Consider the following 14,066-nt stretch of genomic DNA (forward strand, 5'->3'; position numbering starts at 1 on the left):
CTTCTTTTTCAGCAAGCAAGGTTGTGTCACCTGCACACAGGGGATTGTTAATGAATCTTCCTCCAATCTTGATGCCACATTCTTCTTCATAGAGTCCAGCTTCTCAGATTATTTGCTCAGCATACAGATTGAATAAGTGTGGTGAAAGAATACAACCCTGAAAGACACCTTTCCTGATTTTAACCCATGCAGTATTCCCTTGTTCTGTTCAAATGACTGCCTCTTGGTCTATGTACAGGTTCCTCACCAGCACAATCAAGTGTTCTGGAATTCTCATTCTTTGCAATGTAATGATCCACACAGTTGAATGCCTTTGCATGGTCAGTAAAACATAGGTAAACATCTTTCTGGCAGTCTCTGCTTTTAGCCAAGATCCATCTGACATCAGCAATAATATCTCTTATTCCACATCCTCTTCTGAATCTGGCTTGAATTTCCCTATCAATGTACCACTGCAACTGCTTTTGAATTATCTCAGCAAAATTGTACTCATGTATGATATTAATGATATTGTTTGATAATTTCCACATTCTGTTGGATCACCCTTATGGAACCCTATGTCAAAGAAAAAAATTAATAGAAGATATCTTGCTTTGATTTGGGAGTTTTCTTACTCACAAAACTAAATATTCACTTTAAAGAAATTCCTGACCAGATTAATCTTCCAGTGGCTTTTCTTTCACCAGAGTTGCAAACCTTTTCTTTCCTGTTCAAAGCCAGGCTTACTAAATTTGAATTTCAAATGATATGGCTAAGTGGAAGGGTAGAGAGCATCTTGTGACCTGATATTAGTTGATCTCTGTAAAAGGGTGAGGGCACAGTTCAATCAATCATGTTAAGACTAGCCAATGGTTGATCTGTATTTCTCCCTTGTCTTCTCTTTATAAGACTCATTGTACCTAGCTTCTTTGAGCCATTTGCTTTTTCTGGAATCAAAATGGTCTCTCTACATGCATATGGAATAACTGCTTAGAATAAACCTTATTTAAATTTCATTGAGTTTTGGTTATTTTTAACACCTGTTAACCTGACTGTGGACCCCTGGTGGCTCAGTGGTTAAGAGCTATGGCTGCAAACCAAAAGGTTGGTGGTATGAATCCACCAGCTGCTCCTTGGACACCCTTTGCTGCAGTTCTACTCTGTCCTACTGGGTCATTATAAGTCAGAATCAACTTGATGGCAACAGGTTTGGTTTGTTTTTTGTTTTTCGATTTTAACCTGACTATAAAAAAAAAAAAAAATTTTTTTTTTTTTATAGTAGGTCCAAGACAGAGTTTTTTATAGTAGGTCCAAGACAGAGTCATTTATGCTAAGCCCCACATCAACAAACCAAAATCTAGCTAGTTCCTATTTCCTGTAAATTCCTGACCTCTCCAGGAGCCAAAACCGAAGTCAACCAATCTGCATATGCCACCTCAGCTATAGTTCCAATATGCAATATAAGGAAGGTAACTTAGAACTAACCAATCACTTCTTGTCCAAAGTTATTTCCTTGTTCTTACACCACTTTGTCCACTTAACTTTGGTCTCCCCCGCTTGTTCTTCGGAGCTCTTGTCTAACTTTCAGACCAGACACTCCCCAATTCATGAAATACAAGTAAAGCTAAATGAGTTTGTCCACAAATTTAATTTCTTAGAAATCTTATTTTTAAACAAACAGAACCCCATCCATGCTCCTTGTGAAACACTCACGGTTTGTCCCAGCCAGGGGTCCATTAGAAAAAGGGCACCAATCCCCGATAGTGATTGATCCATGAATATCACATCCTTTCCATCAGACCCTGAACATACCAGATGCTTCCAGAGCTTTTATTACTTACAAGAAGCAGACAGCACACCAGAAAAAATGCAGATCCATTTTTTTTGAGCATCCTGCCAACTCGAGAAGGTTATCTGTACAAAACCTGTACAGAGATGATTATTTCTACATGCACCCTACTTTGTACTGTAGGTGAGGGACTTAAAAAAAAGAAACCTACCTTCTACCAGTCCTCCGCGACCAGGTAGGCCTAGTTAGGTAGACTGGAAACGTATGCTACACATGCCTCCACCTAGCACCAGCCATTTTTATACCCTAAAACCTAAGTGACATACCACATGCCCAACTGATCTTTGGGGAAGGCGGGACAGACACTTTGGCATCAACCCAGAAAATTATCTCTTTAACCCTATTCAGGCCTCATGATGCCCCTTCCCTTTCTGAGACCTATTGCCAAGGTGATGAGTTGGGGACTCGCAACTCATTTACACATGTATAAGTGTTGCCCGGGCCGTTTGAGAAAAACAAAAAACCAAACCCACTGCAATAGAGTCAATTCTGACTCATAATTGACCTTATAGGACAGAGTAGAACTGCCCCATATGGTGTCCAAGAAGTAGCTGGTGGATTCAAACTGCAGACTTGTGGGTTAGCAGCCATAGCTCTTAACCACTAAGCCACCAGAAAAACAAAAGCTACCTTAATTGCTCAGGCTATTATCATAAACCATAGACAAAAAGCCAAACCTAGTTCTTTGTCCCACATTCCTACTCTTCACGATTATGCCATAAACTATTTTTAAGAAACGTATTTGTGTATAAGAAGGGATGTGGTGGAAGATGGTGCTATTTTTAACTTGGGAAAAAATAAGACAAAAGCTATTTTATACAATAAGACCTGTACTAGCACTGGTTGCTGTCAAGTCGATTCAAACTCATAGTGAACCCATTTGTGTCAGAGTAGAACAGATTCCTAGGGTTTTCAGTGGCTGATTTTTTTGGAAGTAGGTCTCCAGGCCTTTCTTTCAAGGCACCTCTGGGTGTCCTCAAACCACCAACCTTTTGGTTAGTGGCCAAGTGTGTTAATTATTTGTGCCACCCAGGGAATTTTTATGCGATAATAGCAAAAGAAAAAAAAAAATTCTAGATTCTCCCTAGCATTCGTTACCTGCATCACAGAGTATAGCACTTGGCTAAATTCTACCTTGATTCAAAGAACACTAGGGGTTTCATATTTTATGTACATCTTGCCTGCCAATCTGGATGGACTATAAATCTCTCAAGAGTAGATACGTCCTCTACCACCTTTGTTGTCCTCACAAAATCTAGTTCAGTAGGGTCACTGTAGGAGTCTAAGTAATGCTTTATAAATGTTTGCTTGTTGAATTACTGAATGTTGAAGAAAATATTTAAACAGAAAACAAAACAGGGCTACAAGGTAGAGGGACCTTTTTGAACGTGCATTCATTTTCTAAGACATCATTTTCCTCTCCTTGCTTAAGTGCTCTGGGCCTTTGATGGTATTTAATACCATTTCCTAGCACTGTTCCTCTGGCCCTGGGAGGGAGGGTGGTTCTGTTCTCCCCCATCTCATCCTTGGCAATGATAAAAGGGGGCTATTTCTATCACTTTTGGAAACAGAACAGAAACACTGCTTCCAGCTGCTTATTAGACATATTCATCCAACACCAACAATCAATTACACAACTTTGCATTGCTGCTAACATTGCTAATGCAATGCAGTGGGGTCATTCTATTAGCAGTCTAGGGTCATGCATAAATGTCATAGAAAATGGTAACAGCTTAATTCTAAAATCACTTCTTTAAACAGACATTAGAAGGAAGCTGCTGTAACCCTTCATATACCAAACTGGATTAGTTCTACTTTCATAAATCCAAAACTGAATTTAATGGCATTTTGTCAATCCATTAGGAGATTCCTACTTTTGTGTGTAGTAAGCCATATAATGCCTAGTGATGATTTGAGTGATCATAGTGGTTATGATACAATAATAGCATTTTTTTTGGCCAAAGTTCATATGTACAAGAAAATTTTTCCATCTCCAAACAACTGCAAGATTAATCAAAGGTCTTTTTCCCTTTCCAAGTACATATTTTCAGCCACCAAAATTCCCATCAAGGATGAAAATATCGATCACGCTCCTTGGGTTTAAATCCTAGATTTACTCTATGGGTGATACTGGGGAAGTTAACCTCTCTTGTCTCAATTTCCTCAACTCTAAAAAGAGAAGAACAAAAAGAACTAAAATGAATGTTAATATAAATATTAAACATTGAGAAGAAAAAGGATAATGTAGTTGACATAAATTCTCACCTTTCTAACCAAAAAGTCAACTAAATTTTTCTGTTGTTGAGGTAATATTAGCATAAAATTCACCACTTTAATCATTTTAAAGTGTTCAATTCAGTGGCTTTTAGTACATTCATGATGTTGAGACTATTACCAGTATCTAAGTTTGGAACATTTTCATCATCCCCAAAAGAAATCCTATATCCATTATCAGTCCCTCTCTACTACTCCCCCAGCCCCTGGCAACCATTAATCTGCTTTCTATCTCCATGGATTTCCCTATTCTGGACATTTCATATAAATGGGATCATACATTATGGTGCTATCCAGATTTATTAAACATAATTATCAGCATCTACCTAGAATTGTGAAGATAAATACCCACAGAACTAAAAACAATTAAAAGAGGTTAACAATTAAAAGAGCTTATTCCAGAGGAAGGAATAAAACTCGGGCTGGAGAAAAATAGCATAAAAGTTGCTTTTCATTGTAAGTTTTTCTTACTGTTCAGCATATGTATGTATTGCTTTAGTAGTTTTTTTATTTTAAAAAGAAATAAAGAAAACAAAATGAGGATAATATTAACATTTATTTCATTAGGTTATTTTAAGGATTAAGTGTGATAATATTGTGAAAAAGTAAGCCAGTGCCTGGCATACAGGAGGTACTTCAAAAATGTTACTTATCATTATTATTTTTAATAATTATTCTCCTGGTTATCAATTTTATACAGCAATAGAATCAGAGCCACTTTAGGGACAGATCCCAGGGTTCTTTGCTTGAAGTGAACAGTGAGTTACCATGTGCTTTAAAGACATGTTAACACTATAATATCAAATTGTTAATTAAATGTACTAACAACCAAATTCCCTTCAGTTTTTTGATAATTATATAAATTTTTATTGGAAAGAAAAAAACCTTTCAAATAAAACTGGAAGGTGTAACTGAATTCTGTTACTTAAGTGTTAGGAGTATTGAGTCAATCTCTTTTGAGCTATAAAAGAAAGAAGAGAGCAGAAAGACAGAGGGGCCTCCTATCACCAAGAAAGAAGTGTCAGGTGGAGTCCGTCCTTTGGACTCGGGGTCCCTGCACTAAGAAGCTCCTAGATCAGGGGGAGATTGATGACAAGGACTTTCCTCCAGAGCCAATCAAGAGAGAAAGTATTCCCCTGGAGCTGGCAGCTTGAATTCAGACTTCTAGCCTCCTAGGCTGTGAGAGAATAAATTAACCTTAGTTAAAGTCATCGACTTGTGGTATTTCTGTTATAGCAGCACTAGATAACTAAGACATTATTGCAGCTCAAACGTACGCTATGAAATTCAGGAGGATCAAAGACACTGGGAACTAGAATGGATCTTGACAGCCAATCCCCCAATTCTTAAATCCGTTCTACAGTCTAACTGCCAAGTCCTCTGCCTAGAAAGCTAAGAAGCCACAGAGCAGTATGCTACAAGCAGGATTCAGGGTTCCTGAATGATAGGTCTCTTCTATGAGGCACGGAGCTGTAGGTGCAGGTGAGCAGACTTCAAGCCTTCCATAACCAGAAGCACAACATCGTGAATAGCAGCAAGTACTTTGATAGCATGCCCTGGCTTTAAATTCCAGGTCTATCCCTTATCTTAGTTGGAGAACTAACGCTATAAAATCTAGTTTTTTTAATCTATTAAGGGTCCATGTCATGGTGTTTGTGAGGATTCACTATAATACGAGTCCCTGGATGGTGCAAACAGTTAATGCGCTCAACTGCTAACCAAAACTGGTTCTATTCCACCTGAAATCCTTGTAAAGCAGTTATCCCTATGCCTATCAAATGGTAAATTCTCATTAAATGTTAGCAAAAATCATTACGTTTAATAGTAGAAAGATTTCTGATCAAAGCCACGTATTCATTGAGGAAAGTTTTTTTTTATTATTATTCAAACTGGACTCTTCATGTCACAATTGCAGGAAAATGTTACACTGTCAAGGAGTTTCACCATAGTAAAATTGAAACCATTAAAATCAAGAAATTCAAAAGTAAAATTATTTCTTCCTATTGTGCTCAAGAGAGTGTTCAATGCTACACAATGATTTGAAATGGAATCTCTTCCCCATCTCCTTCCCAGAATTCCCACAGTACGTGGGTAGAGTCATAGTTCCAGAAAACAGAAAACAAGACAACCACCTACTTACCTAGGTGAGTATCCTTGTAGGAAGCTGTCCTGGATTGAATTGTGTTCCCCAAAAATATATGTATCAATTTGGCTAGGCCATGATTCCCAGTATTGTGTGATTGTCCATCATTTTGTCATCTGATGTGACTTTCTTCTGTGTTGTAAATCCTACCTGCATGATGTTAATGACACAGGATAGGCAGCAGCTATGTTAATGAGGCAGGACTCAATTTACAAGATTGGATTTTGTCTTGAGCTATAAAAGAGAAGCAAGTAGAGAGACAGGGAACTCACACCATCAAGAAAGCAGTACACCCTTTGGACCTGGGGTTCCTGCACGCAGAAGCTTCCAGTCCAGAGAAGGCTGATGACAAGGAACTTCCTCCAGAGCTGACAGAGAGAAAGCTTTCCCCTGGAACTGACACCCTGAATTTGGACTTCTAGCCTACTAGACTGTGAGAAAATTAATTTCTCTTTGTTAAAGACATCCACTTGTGGCATTTCTGTTATAGCAGCACTAGATGACTAAGACAGAAGCGAATAAGACAGCCTGCATAATTTAGAAACTATAAAATCGTCCCTGGTATGTTTGTTCATAGGAACTGTTTTCATTTGGAAATACTAATTTCAGTTGTTCTGGTGAGATAGATTTGCTTTTAGCCTACTTCCCCTCCCACTCCAGATCTGTTACAGGGCATGGGTGTACATTGCTCCATAAAATCTCAAAGCTGGAAAGGAGCTTATAGAACTTCTAATTCAGGCTCCTTATGTTACAGATAAAGAAACTGAGGCTTAAAGAGATTAAGTGGGTTTCCCAGTATCAGTCACAGAACCAAGATTAGAGTCCAAGTTTCTAGCATCCCAGTATTTGCTCTTTTTTTTTTTTTTTCCTCTGTCATGCAGCCTTCATTTATTAGAGATGGAGGAAATTGAAGCACATAAAGATTGATTTTAGCCAAGGCACAGAGGACTAAAGGCTTTGCTAGTTATTAGCATCCAGAATTACTGACTCTCAGTTAATGCTCTAACTACAGAATAAAACCCTATTCCTAACTACCCATAGCAAGCAGTTTAATGACAAATAAACTGTGTTGACTTGGTTATGGTCACTATGTTTATGCTCAACCACCATAAGGTGCCAGGTAATATTAGCATGCTAATTAATCCTGTCCATCTGGCTAATACAGTCTTCATAATTTATAATCCAAAGCCTTTGAGCACAAAGACCTATTAACATGCTAATATACCTTCTCACCATTCAAGCAGCTTTTCAATTAGTAATTATCTACAGACTGAGCCAATGAGAGGAAATTTTTCCAAGTGATTAGCACCTTGGAAATCATGGTTAGGCTGGATGCTGATTAACATTCTTCAGTTTTGGCAGTTAGCATTTCTCCTTTCAGCAAATCACTCTGTTGGGTTTAGTTGGAGGCTTAGAGCCATGGCAACCCAAGCCTATTCAATGGCCAACGACTTTTGAGAAAATAGAATTATGACATATGAACATGAAAACTTGATTCACTTGACAAAATATTATATAAAAACATTTGTTTCAGTTCTAAAAGACATTCTGGGTACAAATGTAGAAATTGGCATTATAATTGTATATTAGATATTATTGAATTACTGTGATTGTCTTAGGTGTGACGATAGCATTACGTACGTATAAGGTGAATGCTGAAGTATTTAGGGATGAAGTGTCATGAAGTCTACAACTTACATTCAAATGATTCAGCAGCAAATATAAATAGATGATAAATGATTATGACGGATGGATGGACAGATAGATGATAGATAGCAATTGTGATAGAATGTTAAAAGTATTTTTTGTTTCAAATAGGTCTGTTTCTTTATCATCATGAAAGGAAATTTTACTACAGATTTTTATTCCCAAGAAATTATCTATACACCTGAAACACCTACTTATAACAAATAGTTGGGCTATGTGTCACTCCTTCCTTTCGCCAATCTTTTTCTCTCCTTCTCTAAAAAAACTAAATTGTTAAGAATTGGGGCTTAAAATGACCTTTAGAAATTCTAAACACATACTAATGCCTTCCATATCTTGCCGTAAGTGTCTGTTAGACTATGGAGTTATCTGAGAGGTGACTATGAGGACCAGAAGCAGAGGGCAGCGTTCCCATGACCAAGGTGCAGGCTATAGTAAATATTCTACTTATGCAGTCCTAGCCTTCTGCAGCCTCAAAAATGCCCACTGAGCAGATATGAATGCTGTTTTGGAGACATCTACCAGGCAGCCAAGTTCGCTACTTATCTTACCTCTTATGCTTTTATTTCAGAATCAACTTCACCTTTATTTGGCATTAGTCACTTAACGTCAAGCTACACAACATGCTTGACAACGTAGCATCATATTGCTATACCATGGCTAGCTTTAGGATCTCTTTTAAAATTCTTTAATCAACATAATTAACTGGTTTGAATATTGTGGTCAAACTAATAGCAGTAGTGACTCTATCTTCCATAAAAATAAAGAATTTTTTTTCTTCCCCCGCCTCGCCCACCCGCTCCTCTCTCCTCCGAGTGCCCCGTCGGCTGCGCCACGCTCGCTCTGAGCTCTGGGCTCCTGCTAAAGTAGCACCGCTGCGGCCTCCCACCAGCCGCCATCATGGTTATCTACAGGGACCTCATCAGCCATAATTAGATGTTCCCCAAAGTTACAAGATCCGGGAGATCGCAGACCTCTGTGCCTGGAGGTAGAGGGCAAGACGGTCCACAGGACAGAGGGTAACATTGATGACTCGCTTATTGGCGACAATGCCTCAGCTAAAGGCCCCAAAAGTGAAGGAAGGACAGCACAGTGATCAATGGTGTTGATATTGTCATCAACCATCACTTGCAGGAAACCAGCTTCACAAAAGAAGTCTGCAAGAGGTACATCAAAGATTACATGTAGTTAGTCAAAGGCAGACTTGAAGAACAGAGACCAGAAAAGGCAAAACCTTTTATGACAGGGGCTGCAGAACAAACCAAACACATCCCTGCTCATTTCAAAAACTATCCGTTCTCTGTTGGTGAAAACATGAATCCAGACGGCATGGTTGCTCTGCTGGACTACAGTGAGGATGGAGTGACCGCATATATGATTTTCTTTAAGGATGGTTTAGAAGTGGAGAAATCTCAACAAATTTGGTAATTATTTGGCTCTCTCACCTGCCATCCTAGCTGGCTGCTGCTTTTCATCCACACAACACCAGGACTTAGACAAATGGATGGACATCATCTGAGCTCTTCCTTTATTTTGACCTTGATTTGTTTGGAGTGGAGGTGATTTATTTTAAGGTGGAAAAAAAAAGTCATGTAGGTTGCCTAAAAATAAAATGCATTTAAACTCACTTGAGAAAATGCCTCTGAGTTTAATATAGTTAAACTAAATTCATCCCATAGTGTTCCTGGAGAGGCTAGAGCTTGGTCGAAGGTCACTACTATAAAGTATGAGAATAACTTGTACAGTTAAACTACTTCTGGGACTGGAATATAAAAACAAGAATCAAAAGTCTTCATTCTGAGTTGAAGCAAAGGGAGAGACCATGCTAATAGCAGTGCCAAAATACGAAATGGATCCTTAAACATTTCATCGCCTACAAACATAATTAGCTAACTCTGGAAGAGATTACCAAAAGAATAAAAAGAGACTAATACAATTGGAAAAAATAAATAAAACATGAGAACCATTAGACAAGTATGTAAATAAATCAAGCCCCATAATACCAAAAGAACCATAGGCGTTATTTTCAAGTTTGTCAAGATTTTGTCTAAATTTTTCTGGTGATGTTAGAGATGTAATCCTGAACAAAAAGCAACCATTGGATAAAATGATTTTAGAGCTAAAGATGCACTGAAACATAAGAATACCATAGTTGACATTTTCCATATGCATTTAAAAAAAAATGCATTATACATCCCCCTAATATCTTGGTCTTGATAAGACAAGCATGAAGCCATACCAGTGCAATACAACGTTGTAGCCATTTGGGAAACAGCGCAATTTTCATTTAATAAAAAATTAGACAGGCTTAGACACTTTTCAGAGAACTAAATGTCAACAAATAAAAGGTAAAATGTCACATTATACATTCATCCACGTATTTGATGACACTGACTCTTTTCCTTTATTTTGTCATGAAGGAAAATGAGTTACAGGTAGATAGCAAAGGATTGAGAAATACACTGTTCTATATTAAAGTATCAGATTTAATAATCATGCAAAACACTCTATAAAATCAGAAATTTCCTATATTTCATCAAGGATGAACTCCAAAAGCTTCATCATAGCCAGATGTTGACAGATGTAATGCTGAAAGCAGTAATACATTATGTATACATATGTATATGTATGTATATACATACATATATAAACATATATATACATAAATATATATGTTTTTATATATGTTTGTATGTTTATATACTTTAGCCATTTGAAGCTGACTCATAGTCACACATTCATTTCATTTTACATAGCAGCTATGCTCTGCCCCAAAAGAAATAGATTCACGTTGGTGGGAAAGCCAAAATATGGAATCCCAACATATCATCAATGGAATTAAACACACACACACACACCAGATTGTGAAGGTCTTAACCTAAGTCATACCTGATCTAATAATCAGTGAATCAAATGAGAAAAATATGATAAATATTTTTAGTTGTCATTCATGCAAATCTGCATCTCTAAGAGAATTCTGATTCTACATAGCACTTTATGACTTCTCTTAGCCTGGAAAATGGGCTAGAAAAGAACAAGGTTAACCAGGATGGCTAAAGGAGCATGTGAAAAAACTGGGGACAGAAGAATATAAGATTGGCAAGCTCAAGAGATTTTGTTTCGGTGATTTTTGACATTTAATCCCTTTGAATTTTCTTTAGCACGGAATGATATTCTAACAACTCAGATGATTGCAAAGATCAAGGTTCAATTGCTTGGATAAGATTTTATCTGTATTTCCTGAACAGCTTCCCTTGCTCCTCCTTACAAAGGTCTTCTTTAAAACAAAAGCAACTCTCTGAGTTTAAGATAAAATCACTCAGTATTAAATGCTAATTTATTAGATGGTTATAAAATTGCAATACCATAAAGACCAGCAGTAATGAATCCCCATGGTCTCTGATTTCACGAGAAACCTGACATATCATCAGAAAAAATGAAGAAACATAATCAAATGTCATTGTTAATGATATTCAATTATTCCACCTGTGACCTGAGCTGTTATAACTATAGCCTTCTAATTGCAACTCATCCCCTGGGAAAGCCAACTTCCAACATTATCATAGCTTAAAGGTCATTCTGAAAGTATACAATTATAACAAAATTTTGTGATAGTTACGGAAATGAATTCACTTTTTATACCTGGTCCAAGATAACATTTGTTCCTCAAAGAATAAGCCATCCATTATGAGTTAAATATTGTTATTTACATTGTGTTTTCTATCCCTCACACATTTTTGAAAAAAGAAACCTAAAACAAATTTTCCTACAGAATTTTCTTTGCCAGCAATCTTTTTTCCTTCTCAAAACAGCAGCTGCTATCAGTGACTCTCCTCTCCATGGGACCTGGCTATGTGACTGCAGGGAGAAAGACAGCTTCCTTCCCTGCTCCTTGCCTTGCCTCTCACTCACTCACCCCTCCCTGTCCTCTTCCCCTTGGACCTGGCATGGCAGTTCTCTCAGGCCTCCAGTTCACCTCCAGTAAAAGAACAGTGAGTTGGAAAGTAGTTCTCTGCTCTTTATTAGCCTAAGCAAGTTTCCTGGCCTTTATTAGCCTAAATCTAAAATGGAAACATAAAAAGAAAAAATTGCAAAATAAACCCTACCAAGTGGAATGGGTATTTAATTATATTTAGATCCCCATAATAACTACCATTTGTTGAGAGCTTCCTATGTGCCAGCACTTTAAACAAACAAACAGAAAAAAAAAACAAACCAGTTGCCGTCAAGTCGATGCCAACTCACAGAGACCCTATAGGACAGAGTTAAACTGCCCCATGGGATTTCCAAGGAGCAGCTGGTGGATTCAAACTGCCAACCTTTTGGTTAGAAGCCAAGTTCTTAACCACTGTGCCAGCTAGGTACTTTACACACATCTAATTTAGGTCAGGGCCCCCACAGTTTGTCATACTGTGGGGGCTTGTGTGTTGCTGTGATGCTGGAAGCTATGCCACCAGTATTCAGATACCAGCAGGGTCACCCATGGAGCACAGGTGTCAGCTGAGCTTCCAGACTAAGATAGACTAGGAAGAAGGACCCGGCAGTCTACTTCTGAAAAGCATTAGCCAAAGAAAACCTTATAAATAGCAGCGGAACATTGTCTGATATAGTGCTGGAAGACGAGTCCCCCAGGTTGGAAGGCACTCAAAAGATGACTGGGGAAGAGCTGCCTCCTCAAAGTAGAGTCAACCCTAATGACATGGATGGAGTAAAGCTTTCGGGACCTTCATTTGCTGATGTGGCACGACTCAAAATGAGAAGAGACAGCTGCAAACATCCATTGATAATCGGAACCTGGAATGTACAAAGTATGAAACTAGGAAAATTGGAAATTGTCAAAAATGAAATGGAATGCATAAACATCGATATCCTAGGCATTAGTGAGCTGAAACGGACTGGTATTGACCATTTTGAATTGGACAATCATATAGTCTACTATGCTGGGAATGACAACTTGAAGAGGAATGGTGTTGCATTCATCATCAAAAAGAACGTTTCAAGATCTATCCTGAAGTACAATGCTGTCAGTGATAGGATAATATCCATACGCCTACAAGGAAAAAAAAAAAAGGAAGACCAGTTAATACGACTATTATACAAATTTACGCACCAAACAGTAGGGCCAAAGATGAAGAAATAGAAGATTTTTATCAGCTTCTGCAGTCTGAAATTGATTAAACATGAAATCAAGATGCATTGATAATTACTGGTGGCTCTTATGCAAGTTCAAGCTGAAACTGAAGAAAATCAGAGCAAGTCCACAAGAGCCAAAATATGACCTTGAGCATATCCCACCTGAATTTAGAGATCATCTCAAGAATAGACTTGACACGTTGAACACTAGTGACCGAAGACCAGATGAGTTGTGGAATGACATCAGGGACATCATCCATGAAGAAACCAAGAGGTCACTGAAAGGACAGGAAAAAAAGAAAAGACCAAGATGGATGTCAGAGGAGACTCTGAAACTTGGTCTTGAGCGTCAAGCAGCTAAAGCAAAAGGAAGAATTGATGAAGTAAAAGAACTGAGCAGACGATTTCAAAGGGCCTCTTGAGAAGACAAAGTAAAGTATTATAATGACATGCGCAAAGAGCTGGAGATGGAAAACCAAAAGGGAAGAACACACTTGGCAGTTCTCAAGCTGAAAGAACTGAAGAAAAAATTCAAGCCTCAAGTTGCAACAGTGAAGGATTCCATGGGGAAAATATTAAACAACACAGGCAGCATCAAAAGAAGATGGAAGGGATACACAGAGTCATTATACTAAAAAGAATTACTCGATGCTTAACCATTTCAAGAGGTGGCATATGATCAGGAACCGATGGTACTGAAGGAAGAAGTCCAAGCTGCTCTGAAGGCATTGTTGAAAAACAAGGGTCCAGGAATTGATGGAATATCAATTGAGATGTTTCAACAAACAGATGCATCGCTGGAGGTGCTCACTCATCTATGCCAAGAAACATGGAAGACAGCTTCCTGGCAAACTGACTGGAAGGGATCCATATTTATGCCTATTCCCAAGAAAGGTGATCCAACCGAATGTGGAAATTATAGAACAATATCATTAATATCACATGCAAGCAAAATTTTGCTGAAGGTCATTCAAAAGCAGC

The 14,066-nt window shown here is 38.1% G+C and overlaps 1 pseudogene; it reads left to right on the top strand.

Annotated features, from left to right (window-relative positions):
• The first annotated feature begins 8,852 nt into the window (after window positions 1-8,852).
• On the top strand, window positions 8,853-9,920 carry LOC100668060 (translationally-controlled tumor protein-like; annotated as a pseudogene).
• Window positions 9,921-14,066: the final 4,146 nt, after the last annotated feature.

The sequence above is a fragment of the Loxodonta africana genome, chromosome 10, assembly GCF_030014295.1.
Source record: "Loxodonta africana isolate mLoxAfr1 chromosome 10, mLoxAfr1.hap2, whole genome shotgun sequence".
In the NCBI taxonomy this organism is placed as follows: Eukaryota; Metazoa; Chordata; class Mammalia; order Proboscidea; family Elephantidae; genus Loxodonta; species Loxodonta africana.